This window comes from Marmota monax, unplaced genomic scaffold, assembly GCF_021218885.2.
Source record: "Marmota monax isolate L192 unplaced genomic scaffold, Marmota_monax_Labrador192_F-V1.1 WCK01_AAM20220418_F8-fsc00051, whole genome shotgun sequence".
NCBI lineage: Eukaryota > Metazoa > Chordata > Mammalia > Rodentia > Sciuridae > Marmota > Marmota monax.
In genome coordinates, this window is record NW_026695202.1 from 11,964,712 (window position 1) to 11,982,830 (window position 18,119).

At 37.7% G+C, this 18,119-nt stretch overlaps 1 protein-coding gene and 1 pseudogene across 3 annotated transcripts in view; both read right to left on the reverse strand.

Moving 5' to 3' along the window:
• The window catches only part of Mrtfa (myocardin related transcription factor A), a 177,859-nt gene that overhangs the window by 39,657 nt on the left and 120,083 nt on the right, over positions 1 to 18,119 (reverse strand). The window lies entirely within an intron of this gene.
• Positions 13 to 7,631, reverse strand: LOC124082994 (phosphatidylinositol N-acetylglucosaminyltransferase subunit P-like; annotated as a pseudogene).

Consider the following 18,119-nt stretch of genomic DNA (forward strand, 5'->3'; position numbering starts at 1 on the left):
GAATTGTAACTGTGTAATTGCAGAAGTGGCCTGATACAGCAGGGTTTCCGTATTCTGCTGTGGGTGGCAAGAGGAAGTTGCGAAGTGTCTTGCAGGGCGATAACAATCCACAAAGTACCAGAGACTTGCCTCTTGTTAAAACCTTCTACAATACTGGGTCTTCCTTCTAAGACTGAAAAACACCAATTCTGAATTCACAGAAAATATCATCATGAGGACCAACCAACACCCAGCAAACAGAAAGATTTCCAGGTGCATGCACTTCCTTATTGAATATTTTTTTAAATACATTTTTTTTAGTCCCAGTTGGACACAATACCTTTATTTATTTATTTGTTTGTTTGTTTGTTTTTATGTGATGCTGAGGATCAAACCCAGTGCCTCGCATGTGCTAGGTGAGCATTTTACCACTGATCCCAACCCCAGCCCCTCCTTATTGAATGTTTACAACATGTGTATGGTGAGTGACGCAGCTGCTCGGAGAGCAGAAGATACTGGTTATTAAATTCTTCTCTTTTGTATCCAAAAATCAGAGCTATTTTCACTAAGCCTTGCATTCCTCTAGAACAGAAGATAGTGTGCCATTAATATACCTCTTTTCTTTCTCTTCCTCTTGACTCAGGGCCTTTTTCTGTTGGGGTGAAATAACCAAGCTAGATGACTCAAAGCACATCCGGCTAGCAGACTGAGAGGTGTTTCTCCTATTTCTACTTGGGCAACACCACCTAACGAAACAACTTAATAGGGATTTTTATTAAGTAAAAGAAGTCAATTATTTCTACTGCAAAAGTTAATGGAACCTAAAGGGAGGTTTAGGTTCCAGACATTACACAAGACAAAGGCAAATCTGTTGTTCCATGACTGAGAAAATGTGCAAAGAGGGGGTAAGAGGATCCCACAGGCCAAAGGAAGTCCCCTTACATGATAGGCCTTCAATTATAGGGGCCCTGCAAGCACAGCTGAAAGGAATCTGCATGTACTGGAAATCACAGGGTCCTAACATTGGCCTTTTCCACAGAGCACTTTTAGGGAGGCCTCCAAGAATGAGAGAACCATAACTAGGCTCCTGCCTACATCCCAAATGCAGTACATTCAAAGTAGAACTTCTTTCTCCCAAAAACCTAACCCACGGCCCATCCTTCTCACCTCTTTAGGAATCATTACCCTTCCCAGTACTGATTTCAATGTCTGAGCAACTCTGACCTCCACCACCTCGCACTCCTCTTACCAAATTTATCCCAACACTCTTTCCCTTGCTGCAGTAGCTCAAGGGCTCTGTCCTCACTTGAGCCACATCTCCCATTCTACAGCATCCCAACCAGGACTATCCAGCTCCTCTTCCTCAAGCACCATGAACCTTCTGCTGCTTCTTTTATTCACTTCACGAGGGAATGCCCACTGCCTTCACCTAGCCTTCCCAGTTCACTCCGCACATGCAGAATTACTCTGGGCCTTCTGTGACTACTTTTAACTGTGATGAAAACTACAAAGTTCTGATTTTTAGTTTTCTTGTCCTTAAAATGGGGACAGTAATGGTACCATCCTCACAGGACTCCTCCCCTGCTCCCTACACCCCTTCCCCCCAGGACACTGCACAAGCCAGGCCAGTGTTCTACCATTGAGCGCAAAATATGAAAAAGTATTTTGCCTTATGTAATAGTTACCCCTAATCATCTCTCCTAATAGTTTATAAATTCCTAGAGGGCAAGAAATGTATCCTATTAATAGATGTCCCCCAGCACCTCAAATAAGGTTGCATCTAATAATTGCTTCTTAAATTAAACTAGATCTCAAAATGATGATATGTACAAAGAAATCTTACCAAGAGGTTATTATTATTTTATAAATTAATATAGCCCCAGACTAACCCATGTGTTTTAAACCACTTTTCTTATAACATCCCTATGGAGATGGGCAGTTTTGTTTATTTATTTATTTTTTTGCAATATTTTATTTATTCTATTAACAGTGAATATTTAAAACATTTACAACATTAATTATGTTGTTCTTAAGAGAAGAACAACTTTCACCTTTTTTTTTTACATTTCTATAATAAAAGAAAATAAATAATTATGGTCAAAATTATTCTGTCAAAAACTTATCATGCTTAATGTTAGTATCTTTACATGCAACTCAGTTTTTGGTGTAAAGTTCTTTGGCTGCAAGAAAGAACATTTGATTTACTTCACTAATAGGAGTATTTCTTAATGCTGCGATGGCCTCTTCTTGGTAATTCTTCTGCTGTTGATTTTTAGCATAGTTATCTGTGATTGTATGCATGGAGTTGATTGGAGAAGTACTCATCATGTTAAGGAGGTGGACAGGAATGCAACTGCCCAATATTTTTGAGGCTAGTAGGTTAAGCCTGAGGAGTTTAGCCAAGATTCAGGAATAAAAGCCCACATAAGATAAAGGACAAAGCCAAAATGGGGAGGCTAGGATTGTGGCTCTGTAGTCGAGCCCACCTAGCACGTGAAAGGCACTGGGTTCAATCCTCAGCACCACATAAAAAAATAAATAGGGGCTGGGATTGTGGCTCAGGGGTAGAGTGCTTGCCTGGCATGTCTGAGGCCCTGGGTTCGATCCTCAGCACCACATAAAAATAAATAAAGGTACTGTGTCCATCTACAACCAAAACATAAATATTAAAAAAAAAAAAAAGACAAGGCCATCTGACTTTTAAAAATAAATAAATAAAGAGATAGATGAAATAAAGGTATTGTGTCCGACTACAACTAAAAAAATATTTTTAAAAAAGCCAAAATGGGAGCTTAAGAACAAAATCTCTCTTTCTGGTAATGGTGACAGTGAATTTTCCCTGTGGCTTTGGACAATCTCAGCACCCACTTCTCTGCACAAACATGGACTGGGAAGCTGTACTGGGGGAGGAAGAGCAGGCATTGTTAATCCCATCCTATAGGAAAGGAAAATGAGGCCCAGAGTGATTAAGTAATTGACCTAAGCTTATTCACTATTAAGAGTAGAATAGGATTTGAGCCCAAACATCCTGATTCCAGAATCAGAACTCCTCACTTTGCTTTTCCAGGATCTTCTGAAAGCCCATTCTGCTAACATAACAGATCTGGAACAGGAGGACAAAGGGGGTGACTGAGGAAAATGGGTGGTTCAAACCAGGATCATAGGAGTTCAGGTGATCAACTTTAGTCAAAAAAATTTAAATTAATCTAGGAATTTTATTTCAAAATAAATTATAACCACAGATCAGCAACAATAATTCTAGTAATAAAATACAAACAATAGTAGGAGTAAATGAATGTGTTACTGTGTATGAGGCTTTGTGTTAAATGACTGACATGCTTTTAAGTTATTTAATTTTAAAGAGGAGGGGAAGACTGAAGGGAGAGCTCAGTGGTAGAGCTCTTGCCAGCATGTGTCCTGGGTTCCATCCTCAGCCCTGGACTGAAGGTTTGTGGGGAGCGAGGAGAGGAGCCTGTGAGGATAATATGATTACCATCTCCCTTTTATGGACGAGCAAACTAAAAATCAGACCTTTAAAGTTTTGCCTCACCAGTTTTGCCTCGGGAGGCCGAGGCAGGAGGACTGTGAGTTCAAAGCCTCAGCAATGGTGAAGCACTAAGCAACTCAGTGATGCCCTGTCTCAAGTGAAATACAACAAAGGGCTGGGGATGTGGCTCAATGGTTGAGTGCCCCTGAGTTCAATCCCTGGTAACACCCCCCCCCAATAAATAAATAAATAAACTAATAAATTTTGTCTCATATCACAAAGGTCAAAAGTGCTGGAATGGGATTTATATCCAAGTATAGATGTCATTAAAGTTGAGACTTAATCATATGTAGTGTGCTTTGTAGGAAAGAAAAGGGGAAGCCAACCAGGATAAAGGGAGAGGGATAAGAGGACTACAATCTATCATCTTTTATAATGTTTGTAAGGCCTGGCTTAAGGTAAGCTATTAGAAAATGGTTAAAAATAATAAATTAGCCAGGCATGATGGCTCATGCCTGTTATCCCAGTGTTTGGGAGGCTAAAGCAGGAGGATCTCAAGTTCAAGGCCAGCCTCAGCAACTTAGTGAGGCCCTAAGCAACTAGTGAGACCCTGTCTCCAAAAAAAATAAATAAATAAATAAATAAATAAAAAGGGCTGGACATGTAGCTCAGTGGTTAAGCACTCCTGGGTTCAATTCCTGGTGCAAAAAATAATAATTTGATTTCATGCAAATAATCCAATTCAATAAGCCTGAACAATAATTTATGAAAGCAATGGTTAGTACCTGAGAATAATTTTGAAAAATCAGTTGTCTTCCTAAGTAAATCATATATAGACAGGATCGTGAGGGCTACTGTGCAAACTTCTTGACTGAAAAACCTCTGACCTCATGAAAGTAATGAAGCCTATAAAAACTAACATTTGTTTAATAAAATTTTCATCTCTAAAACTACAAAATTAAAGTCCATTTACCTGAAAATTCCATATGTCTCCCCTAAAAGTTAACTGCCAAGTCTGCACTCATCTAAAATCTGACCAAGTTTCCCATTCAAAAAAGAGTGCTTACTCTGGGTCAGTATTATCTTGAGTACTACTACACTTGACTGTAGGTATATACCATCTTAAACATTGCACCACCACCCCCTGCTAGCTCTAACAATGTACTTAAGGACATGAAAAAGGCAAAAGCAGTGAACTCTGGATTATGGAAGTCAACCTACACTTCACTGATTTATCTTCCAGGCTGTGTAGATTTCCAATGATCCTTCTAAGACTTTTATCTACAAAGAAACAGCATTTATGCAAATATTCCTTTTCCTTAATTATCTTACTTCCTCTTAATTCTAAACACTCTTGATAAAATGCCTTTACACGTTCAGGTCTTACGAATTTTGGAAGAAATAATAACTTCTTTTCAATAAATTGTGAAAGTGACATGAGCCATGTGTACTGTGCTCACTGCAGAAGTTAACTCCAATCAGGAGTATATTTCAGTGACCATGAACTTAATGCTCATCCATCCTCACCAAGAAATATCTGAAACCACTTAAGATTTTTTCACAGACAATGCTAGTCCCAGGAGATTGAAGGCAGTAAGGATTTGACATAATCTATTTCACTGTACAAGAGTCTTCACCACTCCCCAAGTCAATGAAAACTGAACAAAAACAACTACTTGTGCACAAGCCTGAGTCTTTATACCATCACTGTTATTGAATTCCACAAATTTAATATATCATCTGTTTCTAAATGAGTCTCTGTGAACAGCCTATATATAGATGAACAGATGCCTTTAGAGTTGATGGATGGTGAAGTCCACTAAGCTGCCTGCCAGAAAAGACTTGGAAGAACAAGAAGCCATAAAGTGGGACACTTCAGGTTTTCCATGCCCCATGAAGATAATCAAGTTTTTCACCGGCCTACAATAATGGCAGCAATTGCTATTTGAATAATTGACTACTTGGAAAATCAAAGTATAATACATATCTAAAGTAGTAATTGTTAAAAATAACTTCAGATAGTACTTTCTTATTCTAAATTCTGGCCCTATAAATTCCCAAAGTTGGTTCTACTAATAATCGACATATTTTTCTCCTAACTTTTAGACACCAGTCCCAAAAAAATAAGAAAATCCAAGTCAGCAATAGACACAACTACTTCCAGCTTCAAAATAAAAATTGTGTTTTACTGGGAAGATCAGAGAAGGAACAGGCTGAGGTTTAGCCTTAATTGGAGCTAAACATGCTGACAGAATGTTCATCTCTGTAGCAGTGAATCACACCGATTCTACTGGTGTATTTTACACTTTGGTTGATTCTATATGCCTGAAAAATCACTTAGTGGCATTCAAATTGTAAAAACATATCTATCACCTGTCACTCAGAACCCCAAGGTTATTCAGACTAGTTTCATTCTTAGGTTATTCTGCTGGGTTACTTTCCAACATAGCTACATACATAGGGATTTAAAGTTGGGAGGGGTAGAGTAGAGTGTTCCCCATTCATTGTGTCAGACTGTGCCAGGTTCTAGATACACCTGTTGCCTCTATTCACATAAAGCTTTCAGTTCAGTGGGAAAACAGACATTGAAGGGTGACAACAATTACAAGTTGTGGTAATTATTTTACAGGAACAGAATAAAGTATATGATTGGGCTGGGATCATGGCTCAGTGGCAGAGTGCTTGCATAGCATGTGTGAGGCACTGGGTTCAATTCTCAGCACTACATATAAATAAATAAAATAAAGGTCGTTCAACAACTAAAATAATTTTTTTTTTTTTAAAAAAAGAATGAAGTATGAGAGAGGTCGAATCCTAGAATCCAGTTTTTCTCCTTTCATGTTTTGTGATGACTAAGTCTTCACAGTTCCTTTTTGCTGTTAAACAGTCAACTATTTAAGATACTAAAACTCTTTGGAGAATATAGACTATGGGAGAAACCACAGTGAGGAATTACAGCTCACAGTGCCACTTATTCCCTGTATTCTCAGATGCTTGACTGCTCTGGGCTCCTGTACCAGAGGATCCACAGGTCTACTTGCCTTGTATGCAGGCCGTATTCAATTTTTCCATAGTTCTTTATTCAAAGTTTCTCTTTTCTTCAGTATTCATTCAAGGAATAAGAGGGTCTGCTACATGCCAGACAGATATAGTTCTTGTCTTTAGTTAATTTAATTTCAGGAGGAAACAAACATCAAATAAGTACACATACTAACTAAGTAGTTAGAATATTCTCATGGTTTAATTCATGCACTCAAACATCATTTTGTTGTTGTTGTTGTTTGTTTGTTTGTTTGTTTTCAGGGCTAGGGACCAAACTCAGGGTCCTGCATGTGTTAGGCAAGCATTTTGCCACTGAGCTAAATCCCCAAACCCTCAAATATTTTTCATATTGTCAAAAGGGCTGAGTGTGTTAGGGATGTATATTTGAAGAAAACATAGTTTTCACTCTCACAGAACTCAGGTCTAAGGGGAAAAAAGGGGTTCAAAATGAATTGCAATGTTATAAAGAAGATGTCTATAATAAACACTTTCACTCAAAAAGACAAAGAAAAACACAACTTTGACTAGCACACACACCAAAAAATGGATTTGCTTTGCGACTAAGGGTTACTGGCAAATTTAAGTCTTATCTGGTATGTGTGCATATATACTAAAAAGAAATAGTTTCTTGAGAAAAAAAAAAAACATTTATATATCTTTTAGGTATTTTGAGAGCACAAAGGTGATACTACCCAATGGTGAATATCAGAAAGAAAAATAGGATCCTTCCTATATGGGGTAGGATGAGTGAACACACAAGCTGGGATTTAAAAATATTTTATACTCATGCTCAGTTTGTGCTGAAGTTTTAAGTAGTTTTGTGATATCCCCAAAAAGTAATTCTCCTCTAGGCCCCTACTTATTGTACATGCCCTGCTATGTTTGAATGTGTCCCCCCAAAAGCTCATGTGTTGGAAATTTAAGCCCCAAATTCATACGTTAATGGTGACTGATGGTGGGGCTATTTGGGAAGTCATTAGGATTAGACAAGGTCATGAGGTTGGGTCCCCATGAAGGAATTAGTGGCTCTATAAGAGGAAGAAAAAAACCCACGCTAGCACACTTGCTCTTTCTCGCTATGTTAAGACATGGCAAGAAGGCCCTCACCACATACTGGCACCATGCTGTTGTGCTTCCCAGCTTCCAGAATCATGAGCCAAATTAACTCTGATTCTCTATAAATTACCTAGTTTATGGCATTTTGTTACAGCACCAGATAATGTGCTAAGACACTCTTAAAAAATCTTTTCTTAGGCTGGGGTTGTGGCTCAATGGTAAAGCGCTCACCTAGCATGTGCAAAGCCCTGGGTTTGATCCTCAGCACCACATATAAATGAATGAATGAATGAATGAATGTATTGTGTCCAGCTACAATTAAAAAATTATATACATATGTGTGTGTATAAAATCTTTCCTGATATATCCTAGCAAGATATAAAAGGAAACAGATATTTCTGTGTTCCTTTACTCAGTTCTATTGCAAATTTTGCTCTTTAGATCCCCTGTCCTACAGTATCCCACTGAACTGGTTTACATTCTTACTTCCCTAATCCACATTTCAGATTTCTGGACTAGAATGCTCAACCTATAAAGTTCAGGAATATTTCAAAATTAAAATAAAAAAGAATCAAAGATATAACATACTTCTTCTAGTCCCAACCATTTCAGATAAAGGATATTCAACCTATATATGATTTTTTTAAGCTTTCTAAACACAAAGTTATTCTAGTCCTTTTCATGATTAATTTTCTTCCTTCAGCTTGGGAAACCAGCCTGACTGGGTTGGCACAGTACTCACTAAACCACATATTTCTGGCTTGTTTTTAAATATAATAACAGCACTTAAAGGCCCTGTGTATTCTATGATTAGCCCTATTCTCAACCAGAAAAGGTTTACTTTCAATTCAAACATGACTTCTGGGGAAAGGGGCAAGCACTGCATACTAGGTTGGGTATTTGGATATTTTAAAAGTTCCAAGTGAATGTAATACACTTACAAAATTGTCCTTTAAGAGGAAACCAAAGGACATCAGATAAAGAATCAGAAGACATGGATTCTAGTCCTCTGCTGTTACCTAATCAAGTCACTTAATTTCTTTTACCCTCTGGGCTGAGGATGTGGCTCAAGCGGTAGCGCGCTCGCCTGGCATGCGAGTGGCCCAGGTTCGATCCTCAGCACCACATACAAAGATGTTGTGTCCGCCAATAACTAAAAAAATAAATAAATATTTTTAAAAAATTTCTTTTACCCTCAATTTTCTCAATACAATACAACTTTGAAAACTGATCCCTGCCCACTGAAATGCAACAACAACAACAAAAAAAACCCACAATGTTCATGAAAAGTGCTTTGTAAAAATATAAGATTAGAAATGTTTCATTGAGACTTTAACATCAGAGAGATTTTCTCCAAAGCAGGAGTAAAAGAGCTGCTAGTCATCTGGTACCATGCCTCCAAGGAAGTAACTTTATTCTGCAAAGCAAAAGGGCCTTCCTTATATCAAAACGTGTGTGTGTGTGTGTGTGTGTGTGTGTGTGTGTGTGTATGTATGTGTGTGTTGCTGGGGATTAAACCCAGGGCCTTTTGCATAAGAGACAAGCACTCTACCAACTGAATTATATCCCCAGCCTCTTAAAACATCCTAATTTAAAATCACATCCCAAGTTGTTCTTGGTGGAGCAGGAGGAAAAAAAGAGGGGGAAAGAGAAAGGAAAAGGACAGTGTTATTCTTTGGAAGGCAGCTGAGAACACATAGGGAAGCTCTCTGTTCTCAGATTCTAGGCACCTGGTAAATCTAAAAAGCAAAGCCCAGAGAAGGGTAGAAGAATCAGCACTGTTCACTGTTGAAATTGAATATACAGTGTGTGCTCTAAGCATGCTTCTAAAATTCTAAGCTATCAATACAGACGTAGTGGTTAAAGGACCAAGAAAAGTCTATTTATCTTTTGCCAGAGAAAGGAGGAGCTGCTGAATTTCAGATCCAAAGTTAAGACAAAAAGGAGATGTGGCTTAGTGGCTAAGGACCACTGGGTTCAATCCCCAATACCAAAAAAATTAAAATTGAAATTTAAAAATAATAAAAATCATATGCCTAACTGCAATGGGATTTCTTGGACTGGATCATTAAAGAGAAAAGGGGCAGTAGTGGGGAAAATGAATAAAGTCCAAATAAAGTTTGGAGTTTACTTAATATTAACGTGCCAATGTTAATCTCTTAGTTTTGACAGATGTACCATAGTTATATAAGATGCTACCATTAGAGACAAGTGGGTGAAGTGTCACAAATCACTTTGTAATTTGAATTTATTAGAAGGCCCATTATTATTTGGGAACTCCCTGCACCATTGTGTAAAACTAAAATTATTCTAAAATAAAAAGCTTACTTTAAAATCCATGGATTTAACACTTCTTTCAGAAAGACTTATGAATCAATTACTAAAACATTTCAAGGTATAAGTTTTCAAACTGAAATGCTGCCACCTCTTGGACAGAAAGAAATTTCTGATTCCATAAGTGATCAATGATGAAGAACAAATAATAATGGGCCTTCTAATAAATTCAAATTACAAAGTGATTTGTGACATAAGCCAGTAACAACTATATACAATGTAACATAAAGACAACATTATAGAAGAATCTCTAAGTTTGTTTAAAAACCACTTATTGTGTCCAGGACCAGATGGATTCACAGACGAGTTCTACAAGACCTTTAAAGAACTAATACCAGAACTCTTCAATTTATTTCAGGAAATAGAAAAAGAGGGAGTGCTTCCAAACTCATTCTGTCAGGCCAGTATCACCCTGATTCCAAAGCCAGGCAAAGACACATCAAAGAAAGAAAGCTTCAGACCAATATCTCTAATGAATGTAGATGCAAAAATTCTCAATAAAATTCTGGCAAATCGAATACAAAAACATATCAAAAAGATAGTGCACCACAATCAAGTGGGGTTCATCCGAAGGATTCAAGGTTGTTTCAACATACAAAAATCAATAAATGTAATTCATCATATCAACAGACTTAAAGATAAGAACTATATGATCATCTCAATTGATGCAGAAAAAGCATTCGACAAAATATAGCACCCCTGTATCTGAACACTTTCTAGTGTTCAAAACACTAGAAAAACTACAGAAAACAGGAATATATCTCAACACTGTAAAAGCTATCCATGCTAAGCCCCAGGCCAACATCATTCTAAATAGAGAAAAATTGAAAACATTCCCTCTAAAAACTGGAACAACACAGGGATGCCCTCTTTCACCACTTCTTGACACACTAGCCAGAGTAATTAGACAGATGAAAGAAATTAAAGGGATATGGATAGAAAAAGAAGAACTCAAATTAGCATTATTTGCTGATGATATGATTCTATACCTAGAAGACCCAAATAATTCCACCAGAAAACTTCTTGAACTAGTAAATAAATTCAGCAAAGTAGCAGGATACAAAATCAACACCCATAAATCAAAGGCATTTCTGTATATCAGTGACAAATCCTCTGAAAGGGAAACGAGGGAAAACTACCCCCATTTACAATAGCCTCAAAAAAAAAAAAAACAAACTTGGGAATCAACTAGAGAGATGAAAGACCTCTACAACAAAACAACAGAACTCTGAAGAAAGAAATTTAAAAAGACCTTAGAAGATGAAAAGATCTATCTTGTTCTTGGATAGGCAGAATTAATATTGTCAAAATGACCATACTACCAAAAGCACTATACAGATTTAATGCAATTCCAATCAAAATCCCAATGACATCTCATAGAAATAGAAAAAGAAGTCATGAAATTCATATGGAAAAATAAGAGACCCAGAATAGCTAAAGCAATCCTTAGCAAGAAGAGTGAAGCAGGTGGCATCACTATACCAGACTTTATACTACAGAGCAAAAGGCACACTCATACATTGCTGGTGGGACTGCAAATGGGTGCAGCCAATATGGAATGGAGACTCCTGGGAAAACTGGGAATGGAACCACCTTTTGATCCAGCTATCCTACTCTTCGGGTCTATACCCAAAGGACTTAAAAATAGCGTACTATAGGAACACAGCCACATCAATGTTTACAGCAGTACAATTTACAACAGCTAAACTGTGGGACCAACCTAGATGCCCTTCAGTAGATGAATGAATAAAGAAAATGTGGTATATATACACAATGGAATATTACTCAGTAATAAAAGAGAATAAAATCATGGCATTTGCAGGTAAATGAATGGAGCTGGAGAAGATAATGCTAAGTGAAGTTAGCCAATCCCCCCCAAAAAACAAATGCTGAATGTTTTCTCTGATATAAGGAAGCTGATTCATAGTGGAGTTGGGAGCAGGAGCATTAGACGAAATCTAGATAGGGAAAAGGAAAGGGAGGGGAAGGGAGGGGGGAAAGGGGATAAAAAAGATGGTGGAATGAGATGGACATCCTTACCCTAATTACATATATGAAGACACGAATGGTGTGAATATATTTGTATACAACCAGAGATATGAAAAATTGTGCTCTATATGTGTAATATGAATTGTAATGCATCCTGCTGTCATATTTAACAATTTAGAATAAATTTTAAAAAACACATATTGCACAAACTATTGAGATTTCAAATTTGTTTATTTATTTATTTATTTATTTATTTTTTAGTTATTGGCGGATACAACATCTTTGTTTTGTATGTGGTGCTGAGGATCGAACCCGGGCCGCACGCATGCCAGGCGAGCGCGCTACCGCTTGAGCCACATCCCCAGCCCCTCAAATTTGTTTTATTGATGTTCTTTCAACCATTTCACAATCCCATAAATTTCTCTTTCATCTCTACATACGGTATGTAAACATGAGTTGAATTTGTTTTTCAAATAATCTGTTTTAGAAACCAGAAATAATACCAAAAAAATGGTAAGAATCCTCTATTTAATCTGATACTGTCAGGAAGAAAAGGCAGAGCTCTAGATGAAATACCTTCTTGATTGGTTAACCTGGACTACTTATTCATCTAGTCTGGTAATTTATAAAGGATCAACTTATGAAAACCTAACTTAAGCTATTCAAATATGCAAAATAAAAGGTCTCTGTATTGTGCAATAACATTTATAAAATGGCATGAACGTGTTATCTTAGTTTCCACCACAAAACTATATGCAAGATGCTATTATCATTTCATAGACAAGAAATGGGAAAGAAGTCTAGAAAGATGCAAAGAATTTCATAGGCCTACTTCCCATATGGCTCTCAATGCAGGACATCTACTAGAAAGATTAGGCAAATTGTCCAAGGTGACCAAGTGAATAAAGGACAGAGCAGAAACAGGAGCCCAGCTCTGTCTGAATCTAGTACCAGTGCCCTTAAGTACTGTTATAGGTACCACCTCTCTTCTTTCATAAGACCCAGCAGTTGTCTATGTTTTAAAACAACACAACATGATACTTAACAGTGCTACCCATATAATGTGGCTGGAAAGAAATAATCTATATACTTACTAACCAGGGAGAAATACAGATAATTGCAGTGATTAGTACAAAATATGTATAGTATATATTAGAACTCCAGAATCTGAAAAGGCTACTTATAATCAAATTCCAAAGGAAACAGAGACTCTAATACGACAACAGTGGCCACATCTAACGGGACAGAAGTCTAGAAAGATTCAAAGAACTTCACAGGCCTACTTCCCATTTGGCTCTCAATGCAGATACATCTACTCTATAAAGGCAGGAAGTACTTGCTTCAGAAGTCCTGCACTGGTACTAGAGATATTCTCAGTTGGCTGGTTCATTCATTCCATCTATGCCAGGAACCATGCTAGGTGATAAACCAGTAACATGGACAGGTGAGGTCTCTGCCTTTGTAAAGCATATGTTCTGGGGGTGGGAGGACATAATATCAAGTTATATACATTTTAACTTCAGCTGGTACATTAGTGAAGAAAAGTATAGTGGAATAAGAGAATGGAGTGACTGAGGCATGGTAATCTTAGGTAGAGTACAAAAAGGTCATAGCAAGTGCAAAGGTGCTGTGGAAAGGCTTGTCTTGAGAATAAAAACATAAACAATATCTAAGAAATGAAGGATCCAATATGTTTATCCTTTGCCATCACACTGCTAGAGTCACAGCAAAAATATTAATAATTATATAAATATTAAGTCAAAAAAAATCTGGGGTTGATCATTTCATTCTGGGTACTCATCTCCTTCTTTTTTGGTGGGGTACCAGGGATTGAACTCAGGGGCACTCCACCACTGAGCCAGCCCTACTTTGTATTTTATTTAGAGACAGGGTCTCACTAAGTTGCTTAGCGCCTTGCTTTTGCTGAGGCTGGCACTGAACTCACGATCCTGCCTAGAGTCCTGAGCGGCTGGGATAACAGGCGTGCATCGCTGAGCCCAGCTCTCATCTCCCTCTTGATGTAACCTTCTCTACTGTGGCAGACTGATGACAAACTACTAAGTACTTCAGCATTATCAGAGGCTCTTTCCCACAGATCTCGGGAGGTGATGTTCAAGCACCTCTATCAAAGGAGCTGGACACTATGGCATGCACCTGTAGTGCCAGCTACTTGGGAGGCTGAGAGGGGAGGATAACTTAAGCCCAGGAGTTTGAGGCCATCCTAGGTAACATAACAAGACCCATCTCTTAGGAAAAAAACTGAACTCACATAAGACCTGATCATAGTGTGTCCTTGCACTAGATGCCAGAATGGCACAGAAATAAACTGGGAATGTGCTTCCTTTAGCATATTCAGGGAAGGCCATCTGAATAATACCTTCCAAAGTTAAAAAAATACCAGGAATGGCATTTTTCTTGTGGCATTGATTCTACTCAGAAAATATGGGCAGTCTGGAATCTCATTTGCTAATCCCTGCTGGCATGCCTGGCTATCATTTTGCATCCAACTTTGTTGAGGGTAGGAGACAGATGAGCAAACCTGGAACCAGGAGGTCATTCCAAGGCAAGCCAGAAGAGACAAAAAATTATTTTTCCTTAAAGCTAGATTGGCATATTTCTGTTATCTATATTTTTTAATAGGGACTTGAAAAATTCAGAGCATGGTAGAATAATGGTGACAAATCATGAGGAAGGCCTGCAACCTAATAAAAATTTTATAAATATTTAGAAAGTTAGTTTCTTCTATTAAAATATTTCAAGACCTCTTATGTTGCTTCTTGTTATTTTTAAAGTTAATTTTCAGTGTTGGTAGTAATTAATGGCATTTCATTTAAATGACATTTTGGGGAAAATAAAGAGTAAGTTCTGGTTAAAATAATTGTTTAAGTTCTCTAGGGGTGTTTAAGTTTAAATAAAAAATAATTTCTTACCCTTCAATCCTAGGTGATGCAAAATTTTGACTGACTCAAAAAAATTAAAGATTTTAAAATTAATTTTAAGTAAAGCCTACAGCAAAATTTTTCTCCACTTCATAAGAATGAAATCCATAAAGTTAGGGCTGGGAATACAGCTCAGTTGGTAGAGTGCTTGCCTCGAATGCATGAGCATTAGGTTCAATCCCCAGTGCCAAAATGATAATAATAAGATTCATAAAACTAAACTCCTTGCAGTTTGTGAACATGAACACTATGAGACTAGCAGCAAAACTTGCTGGAAAGAGTTAACATTCTCAAGATCAAATACATAAAAAAGAAGCCAGGAGCTCCTTTAACTGTAGGAGGTCTGCACTCCCCATCCCCCAAGATTAGTAAAGACATCTCAAAAAACAAAGGTATGTGTAACAGCACAGGAGTTCATTTTTTTTTTACAAACTGTTTTTACAAACTGCAACTTTGTTTTCCTGAAGTATGTGTGGTTGAATTTGCAAATGGTACATTTCATTACAGCAGGTTTTGCACAAAATTTTACGAAACAAACCTGCATTAGGTTAAAGCAGAACTGAAATCTGTCTTTTCTGGCCACGTTAGGAATGATTTCCTCTTTCCTGCCACAGAATCCTTCCTTGTATTTAGGTATCTGGCTCCTTAAGCACACACCATAGTTAATGGGGACATTTCAGCCTAACAGCTAAAGCAGAATGCAAAGTGATCAAATAGTCACTACATACCACAATTTTCTACCACGATTATGAATATGCAGAGAACTGCTACATATATCAGCAGACTGCTGTTTTATTTTTTTTAACTCATTTGGCACATAATATTTTTATGTTTTTATGAGGTACAATAAGATGTTTTGACTGATATATACTGGGTAAATTATCCATCACCTTAATTATTTCTTTATGGTGAATACATTCAAAGTTCTCTCCTCTATCTGGAAACAGGTGATGCATTATTGTCAACTACACTTATCCAGAATGCTTCTTTTCTAAATGTCTCTGATAGAAGCTCCCTGTACTTTCCCTTCTGCATTTTCAAGTCATTCCAGTATTAATTCTCTCCCTCAGAACCTCATCCTAGTGGTTTTAGAAAAATGTTTAAGACTTGTGTGACACAATGTGTGATCCACAATATGCAAGACCCCTCTTCCTATGGCTTTTTGCTTCTCCTGGGTACAAAGACAGCTAGAACTACAGCAACAGCTGGGGATCATTAAATGGACAGAAATAGCTTAGGAGACTCCAATGGTGTGTGAGTGGGGAGAGGAGAGGCTGAGTATCAGATTTAAAAAAAAAAAAATCAAAAGGGCAACAGGAAAGTGGGGGTGAAGTGTAAGGAGTATATTACTAGTGTAATATACTAGTGTAAAAATTTCCTTTATACAGCTAAGAGGGTGCATGGAGCAAGTTAGACTGCAGCCTAACTTGCTTCCCACCTATTCTTAGATGGGTGGCTTAGTCAAACTTGAGAATGTGAGCTGAATGAAGATAGGCTTCAGTGGAAAGGGAAGGGAGTTGTGGAATCCCAAAGACTAACTAACCCCAAGTCATCCCCAGTCTGGAGGAATCACTCAGAGGAGTTGAATCAGTTCTGGAGCTTTATTAACAATAAAAAGCAACTCCAAGATGAGGTAGGAGCAAGCACTGTGAGAATATATGCCAATCCTTAAGTGGACTCAAGAGACCAGCCCAGTCCCAAGGCATCCCCTCAACTGGGGAGGACCAAATGATATATGAAATTCAGGCTCTTGGGGGCTGTTCTTGCCAGGGCACAGCCATGCTTTCCCTGCACTAGCTTTTGAACCTGGCAGGCTTCTGAAGGTTGATGCAGGAATGTGCCATCTGCCTGGCCCACTGCCGGAGTATATTCAGCACATACCTGAATGCCCTAGAGGAGCTTTATTCAGATCACCCCAAGGGACTGGGCTTTGCATATCCTGATCTACACCTTTCAGTCTGATTAGTCCCAGGATCCTTGGGTGCCTTCTTCATCCCTACACTTGCTAGGCTGTCTACTCAATAGTGTCAAGTCCTCCCTCACCAAGGCATTTCTTATAATCTTACAGGACTAGTTTCAGATGGTTCCCCACCTTCAAGCCTGAACAGGAAATAATTCGATTGCAGATATTATGACTGCAACTCTCTTTGGCAATAGTATTTTGTAACTGTGAGACTGCATGAACCTCAGCTGGACATTTTATTTAATGAATCTAATAATTTACTAGAGAAAGCTCCAGGCTGATGGTTGGTTTCAACAAAAAGCAACTACCATACTACCCTCTCTTCTAGAATAGCTTGCTTCTTTTCTAACTACAAATCTGGCAGGAGAATATAACCATGTGTATTTCCAAACTGTAACAATTTTGTCTAAATAACTATTTTTTAACCTGGTTTTCTATAAGAAGCCCAAATACCTCACTATAATTGACTGATTCTGAATATTTGAAATTAGTATAAAAAAGGGTAGAGGATACACAAAAATAAATCCACTAGACAAAAGACTTAAAAAAAAAAAGAGTTTACACTTATATATCACATATATTACATTCTGAGGCTAAATAACATCAAAAGTGAGGATACATGTTAACTAAACTATCATGACTATAACCAGTACATTTTTAAGTTGAATAACATCAAAGGTGGGCTAGGGATATAGCTCGGTTGGTAGAATGCTTGCCTCACATGCACAAGACCCTGGGTTCAATCCCCAGCACCACAAAAATCAAACAAACAAAAAAACATCAAAGGTGAGGATACATGTTAACTAAACTATTGTGACTATAATCACTTCTCAGGGTATGTAGCCTCTTAGATGCGTATATCAGCATCATTTTTATTTCTCATCAACCTTTAACAGAGTGCAATCTTAAAATTTAAAAATTAATGTCATAAAAATTTTAAATTAATCATTTATTATGTGCATGCTTTGGTTCCAGGCACAAAACACTCACTGAGCAGGAAAATAACACTATACATTTACATAATACTTTACAAAGCTGCTTTCTCATACATATGAGATCATTTGGCCCTAGAGTTAGTTCAGTGTACGTTATACCCACTATAAGTACAATGAGAGGAACTGGTTTGCCAAGCTTAGAGCAACTTGGCCAAGCTCACCACTGGCAAGATCAAACTAAGAACTTCAGACCCTGACTATCTGCTCAGTGCTAGGATACTAGCTGCCTGCCATAAAAAGGCTTTTGTCCTCAAGGAATTAATCTCTGATGTTTAATATCTTGGCTAGTACTTCTCAGATATAGTAAGAATCTCTTTCCTGGTCCAACATCAGTC